The 23,337-nt window shown below is 32.6% G+C and overlaps 1 protein-coding gene across 4 annotated transcripts in view; it reads left to right on the top strand.

Annotated features, from left to right (window-relative positions):
• The window catches only part of LOC126734396 (high-affinity choline transporter 1), a 42,209-nt gene that overhangs the window by 6,855 nt on the left and 12,017 nt on the right, over positions 1-23,337 (top strand). The window contains exon 1 of one of the 4 annotated variants that reach the window (XM_050438011.1): positions 4,950-5,663. The exons of the other annotated variants lie outside the window; for them this stretch is intronic. The gene's annotated coding sequence lies outside the window, so the exon portion shown is untranslated. Of the gene's footprint in view, positions 1-4,949; positions 5,664-23,337 lie in introns of those variants that run through there. 4 annotated transcript variants of the gene reach the window in all.

Here is a 23,337-nt window from a genome sequence, read left to right as displayed (position 1 = left end):
GATTGCAAAAAGGGATTGGAACCTTGGGTTGGCGCTAAATAGTGGGTTGGGTAGTCGTTTGAGCCCTACTTAGTGAATGGGATAATAATTAGAAAATGCGGGGCTCCCGCCCCGCGTGTTTGTGCCTATAATTCCTATGCCTTATTCCTATTCCTAATGCCTATAATGAATTTAAAGATATTTATTGTTTTGACTATAAGTTAAAGTACATTAAACCTTATCGTTATTATTTACCTATAAATAATTAAATATCTTAAAATTATGTTTTTTTTTTTCAAAATGTATATTTATTATATATAAAATTACACAAAATATCAAATAATTTAAATAAATAATACCTATTTTTTAACACCTGATAAATGTGTTTTGTTTATGTAATGTAAAATCTAACTATATTGTGCCTTTATTATCTAAAATTGAGTCCACAGCCAACCCATCCAACTAAAAAGTGTACCCGGCAAAACCAAAAAATACTACTGAGGACGTCGTGAAGCCACTGCCATTTTTGTCAAGAAGGTTGTTGTTTTATTTTTCTTGTGTGTAAATTACAAAATATGTAATTAAAAGGGGTCCAAAGCGATAAAAAATTATACAAATTTACAATAATAACCCCCAAAAAGTTCCAAAATTGCCCCAATATATATATTTTTTAACTATAGCAAAATCAAGAGCTAAAAAACCTTGTGCAAGTTGGCAATAATTACGTATTTAACGTATGTAGAAAAACCTTCATAATTTCCAAAATTTTGTATTTTTTCCAATCATCCTCACTTTTTTATCAATATTTTGACCACTCAACATTCTATGTAAAAATTTTCAAAAAAAAATCGGTTTTTAAACGTTTTACTTTAACTTTACCGGACCCCAATTCCGTTTCGGACTTGTTCCTTTTCCAGTTGAAAAAAAGCCAATATATTTTAAATCATCAGCTGCGATTGTTCATTATACCTATTATACCTTTTTTTAGGCATTATCTAACACTTTTCGAAATAACTTTCAAGAACAAGTTGACAAACCAATATTTTTGATTGACAGTGACGGATATTACATACATAACCTAGTATATAAAAGATGAATAATCATCAGACACCAATTTTTTTCAAAAGTTTGTTGTCGCCATAAACAAAAATGACGTCATTACAAATGGGTATAATTTCGACTTTACCGTAATAAATAATTGTAAATGTTCAACTCAGGATATCAAAAATAGAGCCGAAGAAAGAGAGAACAGAGATCTTAATATTCTACTGAGTGTGGAATAAATCAAGATGGTTAGTACAAGGGTTCTTGGGCAAGAAGTAAATAAACATCATACAACGGTATTGCGCACTTAAAAAACACAAATATTATTCGAATAAATTCGGAAAACATCAAGAGCTGCAGAAAGGAGATAAAGAGCGAAGAATGGCATTTTGCTTTGAAATTATGGAGCAAATAATGATAGAAATTTTTAAAGAAATATTTGTTTTACCGATGAATGTACATTTACCCTCAACAATGAACCAAATGTTCAGAATTGCCGGTATTGAAGCCAAGAAAATGAACATCGGCTCATAATAGCTTTGTTCATAGTCGGACACAATATCCCCAAAAAACAAATGTATTCGTGGGAATTATTCGATACCATATCATTGGACCCTTTTTTATGGACTATAACCTAACAGCTGAAACCTATTTGGACTTATTTCAAAATCAAATTGGATCCGCCTTGGAAGAAGTTGTTCAGGAAGATCAAATGATCTGGTACCAAATGGATGGTTGCCCGGCCCATAATGCCCGTATGGTTAGAGAGTGCTTGGAAAATGCTTTTAAGGGCAATATTATTGGTCCATGGTACCGGATACTTTAGCCAGCCAGGTCACCTGATCTTTCACCGAATGACTTCTTTTTGTGGGGTCATTTATAAAAGTGTAAAATTTGAGAATCTAAACCAGTTACAAAGCGCTATTTTGTTAGAATGTAATAAAATTTCCCAATATCAACTTAGTAACGTTAGAAATGAATTTTATGATTGGTTATAGGATATTGTTTAGCTGTTAATGTGGGGTTGTTTGAACATTTGATTGATTGATGTTTTTATGTAATTCTCTATTATTTTTAAAAAAGTTATTGTATTTTATTTTATTTTTCTACAAGTATGATAAAATTATTTTTTTAATAATCGATAATAATAATTGTGATTGGTTTAACTTCATCGTTATATTAAATAAAAGTTTAGATAAAAAAGTAATGTTAACGTGTCTTACTTTGTATGTATGGTTGTGAGATTGAGAAAACGAAAAAAAAAAATTCTTGTATTCGGCTGTACGTCAGATTTGACAAAGCCTTATAACAAATTGTTTGCTGGTGGCTGGTGTCTGGTTTTACCTGAACCGAAAATTTGGTAATTTTGCAATTACATTTAATTGAATAATTCAAGATTCGCTTATTAAAATTTTTTGAAACTTTGCACGAGGGTTTGCCAGATTGGTCTTAAAAAGTTATTTTACATTTTTTCTGTAAAATGTACAGGAAAGCCAATAATTGACCCCCTTAAAATTTACATGGGATTTCCTATGTTTCGCTCGGCGACGCACCACCCGGTATATTAATTGTGAATATAAAAAAAATGACACGAGATTTGCATATCTAGTTTTTAAACGCCATTATTACACCTCAAATATTTAATTAAATTCTTCTTACTTTTTTCCGTCCATATTATCCAATCTGATAACGCTCTTTTTAAAGTAAATATTTATATATAAATATAAAACAAATTGAAATAAACTATATTATTAAATTAAATATTGAATATATATTTTCTGTAAAAACATTGTTTTTCACCAACACAACCTTTACCCCCCACACATCCCAAACATTTGCCCAGTTAGAAATTTTTTTGAAACATCAATGTTTTACATCCATAATATTTAATCGTATAGCACTGTTTTTGTATTAAGTATTTATTAATATACATATATATATATAATTATATGAAATATTAATATATATAATATTAAATTCGTCAACTTATATCACGCGGACATTTTATCCGATATTTATCGTTGAATAAAACCAAAATAAAGGTTTATTTAACTATCGTGTGTCGCTTGGGTATGTCATTTTAAAAAAAGAAAAAATCACGACCTCAGAATTTCGGGCTTCTTTAAAAACTTCGGGCCCGGGAGACTTTCCCCCATTCTCCCCTCCCTCTCGGTGGGCTTGCATCCAGCTAACCTCTTTTTGATGTCAAATGGGAACCCATCATTGTAAGTATCAAAATGTCTATTCAACATTGCCACAAAAAATTGTTGAATAGAATCAGTTGACGTACTAGCGAATAATGAGCTAAGATGTCTGGTAATAATCAATATTTTATCGATGTCACACTAGAATTTATTTTTTCAAGTGCTCAAAATTTACTCTGTTATTCGCAAGATAATTATAAGGTCTGTTTTGAAACTCCTTACGAACATTCGCAAATGTTTAACCGCTAATATCTCTATATTCACGAGTAATTCGATCCTTCGGTATTTAAAGTTATTAAAAATGCTAGTTACTAACTGCAGTATTATTTTTGTACCTGTTGCAGTCATATCACAAGTGTCTACCAAGTATAGTAGTCAGCAGGCATTTATGACACAGCATAAAGAAACCAGCAGTCGCACTTCAATAAAAATACATTGGCTTGAATAAGCGAATTCGGTGCATGTGTACTAACGCAGGCGAGGCATTTTTGCTTATAGTAGGGATGCCGCTGACACTCGCTACGGTCCACGCGGCTTTTGCCTTGGCTAGAGCCGGACTTAAACATTTTTTTAGATGTTATTATCTTGTAAAATAAAAATACCTACATAGTACAAATATTGATTTTTTAATATAAATAAAGTTCATACATTAACAAAATATTTAAACAAAAATAAACATCGCATTTCTACATCTAACAACGACGATATAGAAGAATACGTGCAGGAAGTTAATTAGGTATGTACCATAAATTTAAGAGACCATTCTTTGAGTAATTTTAAAACAAAAAGTTCATATAAACATATTTCCAGAAATTCTTCGTTCTCAATATACAGGGTGTTAAAATTTAACAACAACTAAAATATATGCCACTGACTTTTGTGCAATTTTTATTATGTTCTGTGGATTATACAAATAAAACTTTTCAGCCTCTTGAATTTTTTTCATATCTTGCTTAGTTAATAATAAATTCCAAATGAAACTTTTCCCCAAATTCCTTGAGTGATCCAGGGATATGCAATTAAGTGGACTTTTTTTTTCTCGAAAAATAAGCGAGATACGAAAAAGTTGTATCTGTATTTGAGTAAATCAAATAACATATTAAAAATGGCATAAAATTGAGGTGCCCCAATTTTTTTGCCACAAATATTTCTTCAGGTCCCGTTCGAGATTACACTGGACCTAATAAATTTAATCATGTTAGGGGTAAATTAGCTCCTTAATGTTATAAATAACACCGCCAGAGAACTTGCGGACCTATGTTCATATGAACTTTTTGTCTTAAAATTACTCAAACAATCGCCTGTTAAATAATTTATGGTACATACTTAATTAACACCCTGTATAGTAACGCTTTTAGATTAACATCTGACTACATAGTAGTTTAAGGATAACTAATTATACAAATAAAGTAATATTTCAAAACAAATAGAAACTCTTAGGCCAATAAATAAAGACAAATAGTTGGCAACAATTCAAAACAATTCTAACATCTGCGAATTTTTGTTATATTATTAAGTACCAACTAAAGTAAAAGTATACAATTTTGCAACTCTTTTAAATATGGCAACACTGTTAAAATGGCAGAAATATAAATAATGTCCTTAAAAATCAAAAAAAATAAATATTACATTGCTGCAATTTTAATTGATGCTTAATTATGTTATTTAAGCCATACAGCCAAATTTGCAGCTATTAAAAACTTTGGCAAAGTCAATTATTTTGGTTCATTAATAATTTTTGACATACCCGTCTTTTAATACAAAAGTTTTTATAAAAAACGCTACGCTTTGTAAAAATGCTATTAAAATAGTCACTAAGTACGGCGCTGAACTAGGCGATACACCTATGAACACAGTTCGATAAACAGTGAGCTCGGCATCCGGAGAACATGGCTGCGGCATGGCTAAGGATGCTATTAGTTCGCTTACATTTTCGAGCGGAGTGAGACTGCTGGTTTCTTTATGCTGTGTTTATGAGTCGCATTCCAACGACGAGTTCGGGGATGGAAACAAAGAATGTGTTCGCACCGAGTCGATTGAATATTATATTATTTATCTTTGTTTTCGGGCAGAATAGATTAGAATTCCCAATCATAGACACGCAAAGGGATATTGCATTGTATTCTTGTGTTGTTAAATTGTTATTTATTGATAATAATAGTTAGTAACGTGTTCTTTATATATTATACATACAGTTTGTGATTTTGAAATAGGCTTTTATTACAAAAGCCCACATCAGAAGTGGTTGAACTAATATTGTGCGGTGTTTTGTGCAAAGTTGATGCTAGAATGGGAAAAAAAAGATCAAGGAGGTCCCGATCTTCATCGTCCTCTAGTTCATATTTTCTAGTTCACATTCATTATCTAGTACTTCATCTAATGACGCAGGGTATAGGAAAAGTCATAAGAAATTAAAACTAAAGAGGCAAAACAAAGGTAAGAACACAAAGTGACACACTCTTAAAAATAGGTGAATAAAAACTCAACAATTGTATAGATTTTACATACAATTTGATTCTGGAAATGGTACAGAATCAATTTGTGTAGAATTTCTCTATGCTATTGTGTTTAAACAACTGTGGTTCTATAATCAACAAATTGTGTATCAATTTGATTTATTTTATTGTATAAATAGTACACTATTTGTGTACTTAAATTCGACAATATTTTATATTTATTTAATACAATTGTTCAGTAAAAAAGTAAACTCCCAGTTTTTTTAACATGGTATGTACAGGAAAAAACACAATTTGTGCATTTTAAATACACATGTTAGTGTAGGTTGTTTTAACAATATATTTTATTTTCTTTCATTTCAACTATTAAATTTTATTACAAATTGTGTATAATAATACTATATATTGTTTTATACATTTAAATATAGTGTAGGTTACTTATTTTAGGTTTGTATATCAAATTAACATAAGAACTGGAGTTTTTTATTACAATGTTTTGTATTTATATTCATAAAATTTAAAAATAATCAATATATTTGTATAAAAAAAATTAACAAATTGTTTAAAAATTTAAAATACATTTTAGAGAATTTCGTCATAAATCTGTGTAATAATAAATTCTAGTGCGCCTGGGAAAAACAGGATAAAAAAAAGCTGTTTTTTTATTTTAACAATTTATTTAATTGTATGAAATATTTTCGAAAATTCCACCATTAATACATTAAAGCAATGTATTAAATCTTTTCTAAAATTTTTTTCCATAGATATTTTACACTGTCTCCTTTATAGCTCCATGTAAGTTTAGGGGATCTTGGTGGACACGATATATCTACAGCCTTCCTTCCTATCCAATAAAAAAAATCTTAATTATTTGTTTTAATAGTAATAGGTAATTTTTTAAATTTAATTTTAAAAGGTTTTTAGTTTGTTGATAATAGTTTAGTTACCATAGTAACATATCCAAACATTATTTATTTTCTTGTTTCCATAGCAACTAGACTAAACCAAAATAAACAGCAAAAAAAATGAACAATGGTTATAAAAGCTTAATTTTTAAAAACAACCCTATCATGTGATACATCATTAGAATCAGATTCCGAGATCCCTGTACTAAACATCGAAAAAGGCTCACCCTGTATATATCGTATTTTTCCCCCTCTCTAAGGTTTTAATAATTTAGTAGGAACTTTAGTAGGTATATATCTACCTACCTATAGTTGTGAAAGTTATACTTGCTAGATTTAGTATCTGTGGACTGCGGTTCACTTTTATGAAAAGTTTGATTTAAGTTTAAACAAACCACATTTATAAAAACTTACATAAAGCATTTCAATGCAATGACAATATTTGGTTTTTCTAAACCAAGTTAACCAAAGGACGAGAGTGTGAGAGCTAGTGGCTGCCCACAGTGAGTAGGTATATGTAGGTATAGGTGTTCAAATTTCCTTACAATACTACTACATGACTTATAAAGGACGGCACAGGACTGTCAGACAGTGTTATGATTAAGTAGATACCATTTTGTAATACAAATTGAAATACAATGCAATAAAGGTTACAAATTAAACCGACCTCTACATTAAAATTGGATAGGTACAAAGATAAAAAAGATGTAAAAAAAGTAAGTATACCTACTTATCTATTCTATAAGTAAAGTTATCAGTTATCACTGAAAAACTAAATAGGTACCAGCTACCTGTCTAAACATCAAAATATCCAGTAAATTCCAAAGTATACAATAAATGCAAAAAAAATATGGTGCTTACCTAATTACCTACCTACAAACTGCTCCTGGAGTTGGTCCAATAAACCCCACTCCTTAAGTTTATCTTCAACGAATATATCCATTTTTTTCTTATGCAATTTTAACACTCAACGAAACGAAAAAACCTTAAAACAAATTAATGCCGGCCGATTGATTGAAGGACTGAGGAATGAACAGTTGAACACCTGTGGCACTGGTAATTATAGCGATGCTGCCATCAAATGTATCTTAAAGATTACACCGCCAAGTAAAAAAGTTACGTTTCCTTTTTCCTTACGCGTGTTATTATCACGATATTATTTAAATAAATAAAATTAGAACTCATGCTGATCGGGCTTATTTTTAAATATCCTATTAAATCATTTTCAATTAACAACTTTAAATCGACTGCAAATTTTGATGCATACCTTTACAACTGTTTAATATTGAATCTGGCAACATTGACGCTAACAACGAAGTTCTAGCGGCAAAGGCAAGGGCGTCGGGCGCGTCCTCCTTTATACACAATTGTGTATTATAACTACACAATACATAGTTTAAAATTCTATAATTGTGAAGGGCTATTAGCAGGAATCTTTTTTATTCTACACAATTGTAAATAAAATCAACACAAGCCAGAATAAAAAAATAATTAAAAATTGTAGTAAAAATATACTTGGTTATTAGATTTTTTACCAAACTGCATTGGATTTAAAAAAAAATGTGGAATATTTATACACATTATCTTAATAATTAATATCCACTTATGGTGTATTAATTTAATATACAATAATTGTATGAAATATACACATTAAAACATATACAAAATGCCTGAGAATTTTTATACAGGACTGTGAGATATTATCTAACAATTGTGTATTAAAATAAAACATTTTTTTTTACACAACAAAATGTGAAAAAATCCATCGGGATTTTTCTGTGTGCAGTCTCATCAAATCCATATAATTTTTTAAAAGCTACACGTGTATAAAGAGGGACATCAGGCAAACTGTAAATTATACACCTCCACGTCAGTATATCGACCAGCCAATAGTAGAACCAAGCACAATTTCAAGAGTGTTCACTATTATCCCCGATTTTGACCCTAAAACTGTAGATATCATCGACTGAATAGAAATAGTTTAATACAATGCCAACACATATCGATGGTCTAAGTTAACAACTATAAGCTAACAACTTTTAAAGCCTTAAATGAACTAAACGGTCCTGCAAAAATGTGGTATGATAGCTATATAGAAAGCGAGTTGGGGTGGTCTCAGTTTTCTTGGGCAAAATGGAAAAATATTTTAACATCTACATTTTAATCAAAAGGGATGCTTTTAAAATATTAATGAATATTGTTAACCATACACCTACTGAAGGCTGCTCATTATACGACTTTTATTTTAAGCATTTATCTATAATAAATAAGCTTAAAGTCAAATTTTCTGAAACCGATAAAATTTCTTTAATTTGTGGTGCCATTGGGGACAATAATATAGCATAGCAAATATGTCAGAGCTTAATACACTAAGCGCTTATCTGAAAAATAAATCCTATACATCTTTGCCTCTTAATAAACCTCAGAACATTAACATATCCAAATTTAAACCAATTTTACACGAACAGAAAAGATAAAATAAATGTGGTACCTTCCACAAGCGAAACAATAGGGGTAGAAAACGAAAAATTAGTATGTGTGGCTTGTAGAAAAAAAGGGCATGATCGTTCGGTTTACCGTCATAAGCATCAAACATTCTGTCATATTTAGGGCTATATTGAAGTAAATTGCTTAAAGAAAAAACGTAGCTCAATAAACCACAATAACGGAAAATTATTATTTGCGGGAGGCGCAAGATTTGGACCCTGATATTAAAGATATTAAATATATTTAATTAAGTGGTGATGATATAAATAAACAAGATATTTTTTATAACTATGAACTTCGTGGAAATAATCTGTTTTTGAAGGTGGTAGACAATGGTACAGTGAAAACATCTTGTCGGACTTGCATTGTCTTATTTATTTAATGTAACACGACGTTTCGGTTGGTAAGTATCTCCAACCGTTATCAGTTTACACTGACATATAAGACAAATAAGACAATGCAAGTCCGACAAGATGTTTTCTCGTGGAAATAAGTTGTTTAGAATAACTCCGTATAGTCTTAGATGGGTAGTACCTAAACTTTGTAGGTGGCAAATCGTTAAAAATAATCAAGAAGATGTTGGACATTTTTCATTTGATAAAATTATTGATAGAATTAAACGTTTATATTGGTTTCCTAAAATAATCGATTTGTAAAGAAATACATAAGCGCTTGTTATTGTCTTTATCATAAAGAACATGGTGGTAAACAACATGGTTATCTACATTCTTTGCCCAAGTATGCTAGACCTCACCACATTCTGCACATGGACCACTTAGGACCATTTGCTGAAACCGAAAATGGCAACAAATATTTGTTAGTTATTGTATACGGGTTTTCAAAGTTTACCTATATTAATCCAGTTCCAAATACTTCTGCTAAACACGTGCTAAAATAGCTACAAAGCCTCTTCTGCATCCTGGATAGCCCCAGGCCTATAGTAGCAAATGCCGGAACCGCATTTGCTTCGAGATTTTACATCGAGTGAATTTGAAAACTACTTGTGTAGTAAAGGTATTCGATTGTTTACAACAGCTTTAGGCACACCCAGAGGCAATGGACAGGTCGAACGGGTCAATAAGGTTCGGACATTCACACCGAAAGATCACAGAAACCTTACGAAGGGATCTTCAGCCTGGATAACATCAAACCATTTAGAATCCAAAATTCATCAAGTTGTCATGTAATATAAGTTCAAAAATCTCTCAAAAATTGATTCTTATCTAAAGACAAAACTGATCGCCCTCTTTGGCATAACTGATCGCCGTCTTTGGCATAACTGATTGCCGTCTTTGGCATAACTGATCGCCCTCTTTGGCATAACTGATCGCCGCCTTTCGCATAACTCATCGCCGTCTTTCGCACAACTGATGACCGTTTAGATCTTGGTCCAAAATCTTGTTTTCCTTTTTTCCAGAATCCTCGCGAGGACGCAAGGACTACAGGATGGCCGTGCGTTTTTCAAGTCATATCACAGGTGTCTACCAAGTATAGTCAGCAGGCATTTATGAGTCAGCATACCAACGACGAGTTCAGGGATGTAAATAAAGAATCGATGTGTTCGCACCGAGTCGATTGAATATTATATTATTTATCTTTGTTTTCGGGCAGAATAGATTAAGACTCCAAGCATAGATACACAAAGGGATATTGCATTGGATTCTCGTTTTGTTAAATTGTTATTTATTAATAATAATTGTTAGTAACGTGTTCTTATTACATACAGTTTGTGATTTTGAAACAGGTTTTTATTACAAAAGCCCACACTATTAGGCACTGCAAAAAATACTAGTAACATAAATACACCAAATCTCATACAAAAAAATTTGGGAAGAATTTCAAAGTAACTTTCATTATTTTCTTACAAATAATAAATGCATATTTAAAAAAAATATATTTGGACTCAATCAACTGTTTAGTACTATAAATTTTTACTGGTAAATCGCTTTAACTTGTATCAATTTGGTTATTTTTTTGGCGAAGTAAAATAGAAAATTGTTTGCTATTTAAAATAATGTGTGACACTATGAGACAACCATTTCACCTACCAAAGTTTAAGTTGATAAAATGTCTTTTATTACCACACTTTTTGCTTACTTAATTTGACATATCAATGTGAGGTTAGCTGGATGGACCGAACATTGTCAAATATAAAATTAAACGCCCATGTATATCTAGATTAACGTGTTTCTTTTTTAAGAAATTATTAAGAGTGGTTCGTTTTGAAATGAAAGCACTGTATAACAATTTAGTTCTATTCAAGTTGTTTTTATAAAAACAAACTTTCAAAGATTTGATTGCAGATTTGATTTCTATGTTCCACCCCATACTATAATTAAATACGACAGTAACGACTCTACCAAAGATTTATAAATAAGAAGATATAACTAATTACTCAATATCTCTCGAAGCACATAGAAATTGTGAACCAAACTACGAATTTCAATGCAAAGGTAATCAATAGGGTCACTCGATTTTAAATTTTTATAAATTGGGATCACAAGATATTTAGTCTTATTTGATTCAGAAAGCTTTCTTAGTTCTATTTTTATTGAGCGGTAAAAAAGTTATATAGTTAGTTTTATCCGTATTATTTGTAAATTTATAGGACCATAACCATTCCTTCACTTGTCCCTCACGCATCAAACTTTTTACTTCTTCCCATCCACTTTATTTGAAGCATATAATACCAATATTATAATACATATTTCCTCTGAATAAAATACTCATTTAATAAATTCAAAACTTATTATTTGTCCATATATAATAAGCTTAAGTAATGAGTTTGATATACATAAAAAAACTAATTAGACCTAGTACTGTTCCTTGTGGTCTTTTAATTTTTAATAATTCTGGGGCGCTAAGTATATAATTATTTTTAGGTAGTATTTTATCTTTAAGGTAACTTTCGAATAGCAGTTTGGCCATACCTTTAATACTATAGTGTTCCAGATTATCTAAAAGGAAGAGGCGCAACACCGAAGGCCTTCGCCAGTCAATAAAAGTCAGCAATAAAGTCAATAAAAACAGCAATGCATTTTTTCCATTTTTCAAGTCTTTGGTGATTTCACATGTTAGTTTGTATAATGCGTGTGCGGTGCCGAGAAGACAAATTGATTCTGTGATAATGCCCCAAGAGTTTCTAAAAAAGTTTTTAGGCCATCTCAGATACATTTTCCTAACACTTTCGAAATGCTTTTTAATAGGCTGATTGGTCGATAGTTTTCAATATTTGTTGTAGGTCTTCTTTTGTATTGGTGTCACAATTGATTGTTTAAAGTATTTTAAGATTATACTATTTTATGAAGTAAGAGTTACAAAAGTTCACCATTCCTTCCTTGATAAAAAAATTCTGGTTTTTGTTGTTTACTAAATTTCATTAATTATTTTTCGTCCATTTTATTGTTTGTTGCATCCTTTATAATTTGGTAGATTTTCTTTATGTTTTTTATAATTTCTAAAATTTGTTTTTGTAATATTCATATTAAGGTTTTTTAATTAAGTCATTTACGTAACTTCTAAATTGTTTATATTCATTGTTGACATTTGTGCTCAAATTTTTAATTATTTTTTCTCTTTTATGAATACCTGTAATTAGTTCATTAGATATCCATTCTTTGATTTCTCGTTTTGTTTCTATTTTGTTTTTTAATTTTACGCGAGTTACGTAGTTCATTAAACTAGGATATAAAAATTTCTGTTGGCCAAGGAAAGGTTTGTTGTTTCGATAGTTTCTGTACCTGTTCTTGTTTTTTTTGATTTCAAGATATTGTCGTAGTTTTATTTTTAGTTTTTACAAAAAGGTGGTTGATACAGGCTTTAGTCTCGTTATTTACTCTTGTAAGGATTCCCATGTAGTGTTGTAAACCATATGAATTTAGTAATAATATATATTAATTTACTTGAGCTTTATTTATTTTATTACTTTTCTAAAGGTTTAAATTATATCCCTTGAAAAAATTCTCGAGTGTGTGTGAGAACGTTTTATGGTTCTGGTAAAAACCAACTGACCCGCATTAATAAGCAAGAGATTCTCAACAACATGACGATTTAAACTTGTCATATTTCTTTAGGTGTTAAATGTTTAATAATTTTGAGTTTTATGTTTTTTTTTTTGATAATTAATTAAAGAACTGACCGAGACAATCTTCTTAGAGGCCGTTGTTTAACATCATACTTCAGCTTCGCCTTAAAATAGCTCTGTAGCTTCTAAATGTCTTTGAGTAAAAAGAATCTAATATACTATAGAAGATTTCGGTGCATCATTGTTGCGTCTTTTTACGAAATTCCTACCATTATGCATATAAGCTGAATGTAGATTATTGTCTTCTTTGAACTCTCAGGCTATTTAAAAGCAACAGAATCTCTCATCGAAATAACAATCCACGATTTTCTCCAGCGAACGACATTAAGGGGTAAACCAGCACATCAAAATTTGAACGCCTATTAGTCTAAAGACCATCTCCAGCATACTGCGAATCATTCTTCAGTACAAATTATCGAGTTCGCATGCAAGTTTATGAATTACCAGGCTTCGCATATCCTCGGCAAGAAACTCCTCCTCTAGAGAACACAAAGCTTCCCAAGCGTCCTTATAGGTTCTGATATGATGTCTTTTTGGTAACCAGGTAGACAAGATTTCTACATATCTCTTAATAAATTATATTGCGCGACTCTGCAATGTAATGCAATAGTCTTCATTTTCTTGACTACAAGCATATACAAATGTTCTGGAACAAGCTGGTTTCAAAATTTCGTCCTTAGTCTAAATGTAACTCCAAACAAATCACATATATATAATATTTTCATCTTGTCACACATATGTCATATTTCCTGCACCAATGCCTTACGTCTTCGTGTTGACCTTGCTATTTACCTAGTGAAATTTGTCGCTTATTTTTCCTAGGTTTTTGTAACTCCAAGAGGTCCGCCTGATACACCGGGATAGATTTCCTGTAGCAACTCCTAAATCCAGCATTAAGGTACAACGATTTAACTTCTTTCCTCTTTGTCGTGATCCATTATTAGGGACTTCCCAATATGACTTGACATTTAGAGAATACTTGGCCACTTCTTCCCTTTCTTAGTTTGGCGAGAGTAGAACTAGTGCCTTCTGAACAGTGTCTTTCAATGTAATCCGCTTTATCATATTTCCGTTGCCGGTCTTGACAGCTACCTTTTCCATAAACCTCCTTAATGATCTGATTGATCGATTGATCAGAGTCATTCTCTCCTTGCCGAACATGACTTTGACCCTTGTTCATGTTCTTGGCAGCTTCAAATTCAAGGGTCCGACGTGTTAGTACATCTACAAGCTTAGGTGGATGTGCTAGTAGAAATAATGCCAGATTTTACTATCGCTGACTCAATCCAGGAATACTCCAATTGTCAAACGTTCCATGATCTTTTCCTGAACATCTAGATATGCCAGCCGAACTAAATGTGCAATATGGACATCAAGTAAAAACTTGATGTCTAATGATGCTATAGAAAGTCACATTTTAGAAAACTCTCAGTATTAGTATTCAGTATTATTATTTTAAAAACAATTGTTCAGTTTAACCAAAAAGCAGTACTTCTTATCTTTATCAATGGGCGCAGCATAGCTGGACGTAAAGATATTAACCAAACGCACCCCGGTCAAAATGTAGCGGAGTATCAGTATGTATAGTAGCCAAATTTAAAGAAACGGGTTCTGTCACGAATATGTTATATGTTGAAATACAAAACCACACACGTATGTTATTTCGCAACGAACCAGAGTCAGCAGTTCTAGGAATTGGCAACAATACCATTTCCGTCGATTAGCAAACCGGTGGCCTGATTCCTTTATCATGGGAACCGCTGACGCAGCTCTACCATTGTCTACGTCCGATGCTTCTACCATGGGAACCGCTGACACCGCTGTACTATTTTGTATAAATACAGTACACATAATAATTTTAAGTTAGTTCTGTAAGATTAATTTTAAGTAGTATATTAAATCTATGTCCATTTGAATGTTGAAGTTTTAATAATTATTTTAATTAAATAATAATTATCTTAATAAATAAACCTTTTTTTAAAAAGCGAAATTGAGTTTTAAAGTGATAACAATTGGCGCAGTCGGTAGTAGGATCCGTAAAACGTCAACAGAACAAGAGAATTCTAACTGTTAACGGCGGATTCCAATCCCTTAAACGGACAACGGACCATCTTCAGGACTCCCAGAGAGCAAACAAGGCGTCCTCACTCATTGGCACAGGCAGTGGAACATCGTTGGAAAACCTCTGTTTGTTCTGACCAATAGAGAACAAGACAACTCCATGCATCTGGCTTTAATGTAAGTAATCGAATCATCCCGTCTTCTTTTATATATTATAAGCGATTTGATGATACCATTTGTTCGATAATCTGATATAGGTTACCCATTTTTATTTGAATATTTTATATATCTTTACGTTTAATAATTTTAATATTTAAATATAATAAAATGTATTTACCAAAATGCCACCGAAAGAAACTCGTATGGCAACAACCGCTAAAATAGATAACGAAGAAACAGAAATTGAACCCTATAAACTTTCGGAGATATTTTCAATTATCCCTGAGTATGAAGGTGATCAAATCTCTTTAAACACCTTTATTAGTTTACAATCGCACGATTGTGCAAATAATATGGCTATAAATGATCAAAAAACTTTACTAACTCTATTTATAAGAAATAAACTTAAAGGCAGAACTGCCCAACTAATAAATTCAAGAAATCCGCAATCGTATGCAGAAATAAAGCAACTTCTTAATCTTCATTTTGGAGATTCTAGAGATTTATCGTCTCTTATTCAAGACCTACAACGACTTAGGCAACTACCAAATGAATCCCCTCTTACATTTTTCAATCGCTTAGAAATTCTAAACTCAAAAATGCATGCTTCCCTTCAAAAATCTTTACTAAATGCTGATCAAAAACTTGCTCAAAGCCATCTAATAGATACTATGGCTCTAAATACTCTTCTTACTGGTTTGGAACCTAGATTAGGGCAAGTCATTCGTGCTGGAAATCCAAGAGATCTTTTAAATGCTTAATCAAGAATTCGTAGAGAACTGCAACTCTCTTATTTTGAAACCCAGAAACCCTCCGCTAGGACGGTCATACTTCCAAAACCACAACAACAAACTATTAGAAGACCTTTACTTCAACCACCTAAATGTTTAAATTGTGGCCGTATAGGACACTATACCAATGACTGTCGCGTTTCTCAAACACAGATATCTAATTATTCTTATAGTAATAATAATATTCATCACCAAAGTATGCAACAAAGACCAAATATACAACAGCCACAAGCTGAACGCTTGCCACCAACGCAGACTCATTACAATCGACCCCAACCTAGCTCAACTCAATACCCCTTCCGTTTCTCCATTATTCAGAAAAATCCAAACTATGTAAGCAACAATCAACATCGTACCCATCATATAAATTCTAATAATTCTTATATACCAGACTCCAACGAATATGATAAAGAATCCCACTTAGAAGAGGATCAAAATTATTATTCTTATAATAACCAAAACGAGGAAATTAGTCAAGACACCGTAATACCTGAAAGCGACTACCAAAATTTTCGAGCACTTTCAGATCAAAACCACCCTCCGGAAGACAACAACCTATTATACATCCAGAATACTATTCAAACATTGAATCTAGACGACTTGAACCCACACTTGAACTTCCCCGAACAAAACTTTCTCTAAATCCACTTCTTACCGTCAATGCGAAAAATTTATATTACATTAAAGATGCTTCCAATACTTTTAAACTTTTAATAGACACGGGAGCAGGAATATCGATTTTCAAAGAACACATTGCAACACAATTCCCCCATAGATTTAAAGAAAATATTACCATACAAGGCATAACCAACCAAAAATTGCAAATTACCGAATCCACTTTAGTTCCTTTTAATGCAAAAGACCCGCATAAAGTTTTCATTTTTAACCTGGACATAGAATTCGATGGAATTTTAGGTCTTGATTTTCTAGAACATTATCAATGCACAATTGATTTAAATACAAAACAACTTTTTACAAATTTTAAAACAATACCCTTGCATAAAGCAACTTCCAACACCCTTCCATCCGAAGCTCAACCCTCTTCAAATACCATTTCAATTGACGCACGCACCGAAAAAAATTTTAAATTAAAATGTCATCTTTCCAATACCGATGCTGTCTTGTTAGGACAAGAAAAAGAAAAAGTTAGGCTTCCTCATGCCCTAATACACGTCAATGAAAAAGGTGAGTTTCTAACAACAATTATTAATGCAAATGCAATTCCTAAGACAATAGATTTATCCGATTTAACCGTAGAAACTTTAGATTCATCGAATCCAATCATGAGCCTCAATGCACAAGACAATGTCATACCCGAACCAATAGACAGAAGGCATATTATAAACTGAACATCTTAACCCGAAGAAGAAGAAGCTATAATAGAAATCTGCTTGGAATTTGAAGATATTTTCTATCTCGAAGGAGACACCTTAACATTTACCAACGAAGTTAAACATGTAATCGAAACCAATAACACCAGACCGATCTTTACCAAATCTTATAGGTACCCACAAATCCACAAAGAAGAAGTGAAAACACAGGTAGGAAAAATGTTAGACCAAGGCATCATATGACATTCTACATCACCCTGGTTTTCACCTGTTTGGGTTGTACCTAAGAAATTGGATGCGTCAGGAAAACAAAAATGGCGTGTCGTCATCGATTACAGGAAATTAAACGAATTCACCGTAGATGATAAATACCCTCTACCGAACATATCTGACCTATTGGATCAATTGGGAAAATGCCAATATTTCTCCACTCTCGACCTTGCTTCTGGTTTCCATCAGATCGAGATAGATCCAAAAGATATTCCCAAAACGGCTTTCTCAGTAGACCATGGCCATTACGAATTCATTCGTATGCCATTCGGCTTAAAAAATGCCCCGTCCACATTCCAACGTGTCATGGACAACATCCTTTTGGGCATCAAAAATGAACGTTGTCTAGTCTACATGGACGACATTATTATCTATTCTCCCACCATTCATGAACATCTTGAACGTCTTAAAGAAGTATTTAAACGTCTTCGACGAGCAAACCTAAAAATTCAACCGGACAAATGCGAATTCCTCCGCAAAGAAGTCGCATACCTAGGACACCTAGTCACTAAAGATGGTGTTAAACCTAACCCTTCTAAAGTCGACTGTATCCAAAACTTCCCGGAACCTAAAACACCAAAAGAGATAAAATCTTTCTTAGGTCTCGCCGGTTATTATCGTCGCTTCATACCCAACTTTGCCAAGATCTCGAAACCACTCACCAAGTTACTTCAAAAAGATACAAATTTTTTCTTAGATTCAGAATGTAAAATCTCCTTTAACGAATTAAAACAATCATTTCAGACGCCATCTTAATATATCCTAATTTTGAAGAACCTTTCTTACTTACTACCGATGCGAGCGCATTTGCAATAGGTGCTGTCCTTTCCCAAGGTCCCATTGGCAAAGACCTTCCAATAGCATTTGCCTCGAGAACCCTCTGTAGCGCCGAAACCAAGTACTCAACCATCGAAAGAGAATTACTCGCTATCGTATGGGCTGTCAAACACTTCCGCCCTTATCTCTTTGGCCGAAAATTCACTTTAATAACTGATCATCGACCTCTAACTTGGCTATTTTCTATCAAAGATCCAGGTAGCAGATTAGCTAGATGGCGTCTAAAACTTGAGGAATACACATACCATATCGAACACAAACCTGGAAAAATAAATAAGAATGCTGATGCCCTCTCCAGAATAAGAATTAATTATTTTGAAGAATGTGCCTCGATGCAATCCAAAATAAAGGTTTTTGCATCTAATGAAAATACATCTAAAGAAGAAAAGACAGAAGAAGAAGAAAACCCATGTCTCCCTGCTACAGTTGATTTCGAAGAAACCGAAGAGTATATGGTACAAGAATATAATAAATTTACAAAATTTTACAAGACGACATCTTTACTAGATTATTCCAAAATAGAAATATCAAATAACCAACTCTTAGATAAATCCCATAAAAACATAATTTCCTTCTTTTGGCAAAATAAATTACAAAACTTACATCATGAAATAATGGAAGATATACTTGAAGAACACTTTGATTTCAGATCTTCTAGTATTAACATCGTCCATAGCAAATCAGTTAAGAATAGGAAATACTTCATAGTTCTATTACCTTATAACCTGGAAACAGTAGTTCCACATCTATTTTATACATTATACAGGGATAGACACGAATTTGATGACTCTGAAACTTATTGTATAGAAAACAATTTAGAACTACCCATTTGCCGACAAAGAAATTAAAATAAGAATTTGCCAAGATTTAGTTCGAACCCCAGACAAAGATGAAATACCAGAAATTCTAGATCATTATCACCGCGGAAAAGCGAATCTCCACCGAGGAATCAACGAAACCATAAGACGAATCAAAGAAAAATACACTTGGTCCCATCTTTCTAAAGATGTCGAGCAATTTCTAAAAAATTGTGAAACATGCCAAAAAACCAAAATTTGCCGGAAAAACTTAAGTGGACCATTAATTATAACAGAAACCCCGAAGACCCCTTTTGAAAGAATTAACATCGACGTTTTCGAGTACCCAACAAGAAATCAAGCATTAACAATTCGAGATGAACTAACCAAGTTTACACAAGCCTACCCTCTTGAAAATAAAACGGCTAAGACTATAGTCAATACGCTGTTAGTATTCTTTCAACACTACGGACCTGAATTTAACAAGACGTTGTTAAAAGATCTTTGTCGCTTATTTGACATCAAATTAACATTTTCTAGTGTTAGTCATCCCCCATCAAACGGATCTATTGAACGGTTTCATGCAACCCTTTCCGAAATGATTCGTGCTAACTACGCCGATAACCCCGATGAACATCCTTTTCAAGTACTACCCTATGCGGTAATCTGTTACAACAATACTCGCAATAAAACGCATGGATTTACTCCATATGAACTCATTTTCGGACATACTCCAAGTCGGTCCCCTGAAAATTTATACAATCAAAAAGAACTAATATCTAAATATGTTAGAGATCTTAATAATCGAATGGACTTTTACTATAAACAAGCACGCCAAAGAACTGAAACACAAAAGGAAAAAGCAAAGGCAAGACACGATGAACATGTATCAAAACAAAACTATGATTTTAAAATCGGTGATAAGGTTTACGTGAAAGAATCTCAAATTAAGTCTAAAGCTGAAAACCTTTTTAATGGCCCTTTCGAAATAATTGAAATTTTCCAAAATTCCGCAAAACTATTAAACCTCGACACAAGCCAATTTTCAAAAATTAATTTCGACAGATTAAAACCATACTATGAATAAATTTTCTTCTTTTCAAATTCTGCGGCCTGTTCGCAATGTCCTTATCCCAAACATTCCTTACCCCCTATAAACAACAAAAATTCTAAAACCATCAAAGATTCTATCGCGAATCTTACTGATACTACGGGTTATTATGCTGCGAAAATAAGAGTTCTTGAATCTGTTATGGAGAACTATGCCTTTATTGAAGACTCCTTAAATGATCTTCTAAATGCCATCACCTTTGCACGACTAAAAATTCTACATAGTTCCATTATCACACCAATTGATTTGATCAGCTCTCTTAAACAAATCTCTCAAGCAATAAATAAAAACAATCTACCCTTACCAGTCTATTCATCTAATATTGCTCAATATCTCACCATAATTGAATTAGAAGCATATCAATCTGACTCGAAAATAGTTTTCATTCTTAAAATTCCTCTCGTAGAACCAGAAACTTATACCTTATATCATGTTTACCCTATACCTATATCAGATAATAGAAATGGATTTTAAGACATCATTTCAACAACACAGAAATATATTGCGCGAGATGATGATTCGATGCTTTGCGTATCTTTGCAAAATTTGGAACACTGTAAAAGCTTAGGACGAAGCCAGAAAATCTGCCTGGAAACACTACCTCATCCAATCGATAGAGATGCAATTTGTGAAGCACAACTCTTGAAGCAGAACGCCCAACTACTACCACAAACCTGCCAAATTAACGTTCTTCTAGCCAAAGATGACTTCTCATAAACCTCGAGAATTCACAACCGTAAACTCCAAGGCTTTAGACTCAGCGGCATCCTCCTCAGAAGAAGACCTGCCGTTCATCCTGATGACTCCCCCGAGGACTCCACAGAGTGGAACTCGCCCTAAAAAGTTGCTGCAAGGCATCAGCTTTTAACTAAATGAGGGAGCTGTTATATGTTGAAATACAAAACCACACACGTGTGTTATTTCGCAATGAACCAGAGTCAGCAGTTCTAGGAATTGGCAACAATACCATTTCCGTCGATTAGCAAACCGGTGGCCTGATTCCTTTACCATGGGAACCGCTGACACCGCTGTACTATTTTGTATAAATACAGTACACATAATAATTTTAAGTTAGTTCTGTAAGATTAATTTTAAGTAGTATATTAAATCTATATCCATTTGAATTTTGAAGTTTTAATAATTATTTTAATTAAATAATAATTATCTTAAAAAATAAACCTTTTTTTAAAAAGCGAAATCGAGTTTTAAAGTGTCACATATAACGAATATCAGGTAAATCCACCGAGATTAGTCAACGAAACAGCGCAAATTGAAATTGTCAATATGCAATGAATTCATAACCTTATTAACTCGCAATGAACAACCTCGGTTGCTCAGATTTATTAAGACTAGGGGCCACTCGTGCAAATCATGAACTGATGGCGGGCCGGCCGCCAGAAGTACAGGTAAATGAAGACAATAAAGAATTGATAGTAATTTATTAAAATTGAAAAAAAATTCTTAATTTGAAGCGTGGCACTGCATAGTGCTTACAATCTTTTTTTACATTTTGCCTCAAATTTAGTTGCCTCAATATTAATTTACTTGTAGCAACACGTAAGATTGCTTCCAAATTTTCATTTGCAAGGCGGTTTGTATTTGTTGTGTAAATATTGGTCGTTTTGAATGTCGATAATTTCTAACTGCATTGACTGTGGCGCATTTTCAACTGAAATTTTGAAAGAATTGCTGAATATGTCCAACAGAGGTTTCACTTTTTTAAACTCCGAAAATTTGTTTTGAAGAGATTGAATCAAAATATCTAGCTTTTCTACATAACTGAAATTAGTCGCAGTTTTGTTGAATTTTTCAGCCATTTTCTTATAATTCGGAAAATGATTGTAATTTTCAGAATTCAGTTGTGAACTGAAAAGTGTCAGCTTGCATTAAAAGGATGATACATGAAATGATGTTCAAGACATTCAAATGATTTGTAATGTCAACTTAAAAAGCCAAATGACACAACCAATCAGGATTTTAGGTTCCGGAATATCCCTTTTCCGGAATTCCCTGGCTTTTCCGCCAGAAATATTCCAATTTCTTTGCCACCTTACTTCTGTATAATACAGTAAATCTCCGTATTCGCTTTCGATGTCATTGTCAAGGAATTGTTTGAATTATCTGTGATTGAGTCCTCGTAATCTTATACAATTTACAGTCGAAACTACCACTTTCATGACATTTTGAAATTCAATTTTTTTAGAATAGAAGGCTTCTTGGTGTATAATGCAGTGAAACTGTATAAGATCTTCAGCGTTTATGTTTTTTTCTTGCAGATGTTTCTTCGGCAAAGTAACTAGCCCGGAATTGAGACCAATCGAAGGAGCACCGTCAGTCGCAACTCCCGATAATTTTGATAAGTCTAAATTTTTGAATTTTAAAGTTTTTGAATACTCATCCAAAAGTACATTGAGTATATCAACTCCTTTGGTTTGACCTTTCAATGAACACATTCCAAATAACTCTTCTAAGACTTTAGGTTTTGAGTAACACCTCGTATGAATATGAAATCTTGAGCTGTGAAACTAATATCAGTGGATTCGTCGAGTGCTAATGAAAAAAATAATTCATCTTAGTTTTTTCAATTAATTGTTCCACAATATTACCTGACAAAGAGATATTTCGTCTTTGGATAGTCATACGATTCAGTTGAATTTTCTCAAACTTTTGTGCTGCCTCTGGAAACAGTTTCTTAGCGGCAATTTCTAAGCATTCTTTTACAAAATCGTTATCATTGAAGCGGCGACTTTGCTTTGCTATCATTAAAAATTGCATAACTAACTTCTGTAGTTGTTTCTGAATCTTAAATGGGTTTTATAAA

This window comes from Anthonomus grandis, chromosome 3, assembly GCF_022605725.1.
Source record: "Anthonomus grandis grandis chromosome 3, icAntGran1.3, whole genome shotgun sequence".
NCBI classification, from domain to species: Eukaryota; Metazoa; Arthropoda; class Insecta; order Coleoptera; family Curculionidae; genus Anthonomus; species Anthonomus grandis.
Note: the sequence above shows the minus strand (reverse complement) of the source record. Positions and strands in the feature narration are given on the sequence as shown.